Consider the following 2382-nt stretch of genomic DNA (forward strand, 5'->3'; position numbering starts at 1 on the left):
CATAATACCATAAACTGGATGGCTTATAAACAACAGAAATTTATTAATCACCTTCTAAAGGCTTTTCCTTCTAACCCATCCTAATACCATCACTTTGGGGATCACAATTTTAACATATGAATTTGAGGGTACACAAACATTGAGATCATAGAAAATATCATTCTCTTTCCCCTCCTTTGTACTGCTATTAACATAAAAGTTATCTTCTTATACATTGTCTGTATCTTAGAACAAATTCATAATTAGTAACTTATGCACTTGTCTTTTAAATTAGGGGTAGAAAAATGTTACAAATAAAAATGCATTTAAACTGCCTTTTATATTTATCTGCAGAGTTGCTCTTACTGGAACCTTTTATTTCTTTATGTGGGTTTTAACTACTGCCTAGTGTTCTTTAATTTAAATCTAAGGAAATCCCTTTAGTATTTTTTGGAGGGTAGGATTTCTAGTGAAGGCTTCTCTTAGTTTTTGTTTATTTGGAAAATGTCATCAGTTCTTTTTTTTTTCAAAGATAGCTTTCTGGATATATAATTGTTTATTGACTGTATTTTTTCTCTAGCATTTTGAATATGCACCATAGGTCTGTGATGTGTTAATTTTTCTTCATTGTTTTTTCTTTTTATTCCTCAGAGTGTATAATATGAATTGATCTATCATCAAACTCACTTGTTATTATTATTTCTTCTAGTTTCTTAAATATGTTGCGTAGTCTTTCTAGTAATTTTTAAGTTATTATAGGTATAAGCTCCAGAATTTCTATTTGGATATATTTTTGTATGTAATTTCTCATTATTGACTTTCTCTATTTGGTAAGATATTGTTCGCAAACATTCCTTTAGCTTTTAAACTTTTCTTTTTTCTTTTTGAATATTTTAAAAATAGTTCAATTAAGTCTTTTCTAGTTAGTCTGACCTATGGGCTTGCCTATTGACCTTAAATTTCTCTGTGTATATGTCATGCCACATTATTTCTGTGCATGTCTCATAATTTTTGTTTGAAAACTGGACATTTTAAATAGCTAGTGGAGTTGATGATGGATGTTGTGACAAAGAAGGCTGAGAGTGTGACTGCCTGCAGGGTTTTCAGCTGACCTACTCCCTAAGTGGAGGAACTACATCTGAGATGAGTACCCTTCTTATCAACAATATCCAGGAGAAGTGCCCATATAGGATCATAAACCCATTCAGTGTGCTGCTCTTGTCCAAGGTGTTAGACATGATTGTAGAACCCTATAATGCCACCCTTTCAGTCCACCAGCTAATAGAAAGCACAGATGACACATTATGCCTTTATAATGAAGCTCTCTACAACATCTGCTTCAAAACCCTAAAGCTGCTCACATCCCCCTACAGGGATCTAAACCACCTGGTGTCTGCCACTATGACTAGAGTCACCATCTGCCTGCACTTCCCTGGCCAGCTAAATGCTGACTGCAGAAACTGTCCATGAACATAGCCCCATTTTCCCACCTGCACTTCTTCTTACATGGCTTTGCCTCACTGACCAGCTGGGGCAGCCAGCAGTATTGAGGCTTGACAACCGCCGAGCTCACCCAGCAGGTGTTTGACACCAAGAACACGATGGCTGCCTGCAACCCTCACCATGGCTGCTACCTAGTGGTGGCTGCCATTTTCAGGGGCTGCATGGCCATGAAGGAAGTAGATGAGCAAATGCTTAGTGTCCAAAACAAGTACAGCAGCTACTTTGCTGATTGGATCCCCCACAGTGTGAAAATAGCCGTCTGTGACATCTTACCCCCAAGGCTAAAAATGCCCACCACCTTCACTGGCAATAACATTACTATACAGGAGTTGTTCAGGTGCATTTCAGAGCAGTTCACAGCCATGTTTAGGTGCAAGGTCTTCTTGAACCCATATGTGAGTGAGGGCATGGATGAAATAGAGTTCACTGAGGCTGAGAGCAACATGAACAACCTGGTGTCTGAGTACCAATAGTACCAGATGCCATGGCTGAGGAGGGAGAATTTGAGAAGTGAAATAAGGAGGAGGTGGCCTAGAGCCTTCTGTTGCTGGGTGAAGGACAAAAGCAGTATGAATTCTTTATTCACTCACAACGTATTCTGATAGCCATGTCTTACTGTGCATGCACTTGCTGTTCTTCTTGCTACATGATCACTTCTATCAAAGCATTTTCATAGTAAAACAAAAATATGGCAATTATGGAAATCAGATTGCCACTTTCCCCAGGTTTTTACAGTTTTTTGTTCATTTTTGTTATTAGTTTTTATTTAGTTACTCTTTAAAACTAATTTTATAATGCCTGTATTCTTTGTCATGTGTGGTCACTGAAGTCTTAATTAACTTAATAGTCATTTAATGATTGGGCAGAGATACATTAAATTCCCAGAATCAATTAGTCTTC

The 2382-nt window shown here is 37.4% G+C and overlaps 1 pseudogene; it reads left to right on the plus strand.

The window, feature by feature from the left end:
* Positions 1-1024: 1024 nt before the first annotated feature.
* LOC100581864 lies at positions 1025-1996 on the plus strand (annotated as a pseudogene).
* The last annotated feature ends 386 nt before the right edge of the window (positions 1997-2382 follow it).

The sequence above is a fragment of the Nomascus leucogenys genome, chromosome X (assembly GCF_006542625.1).
Source record: "Nomascus leucogenys isolate Asia chromosome X, Asia_NLE_v1, whole genome shotgun sequence".
Classification (NCBI taxonomy): Eukaryota; Metazoa; Chordata; class Mammalia; order Primates; family Hylobatidae; genus Nomascus; species Nomascus leucogenys.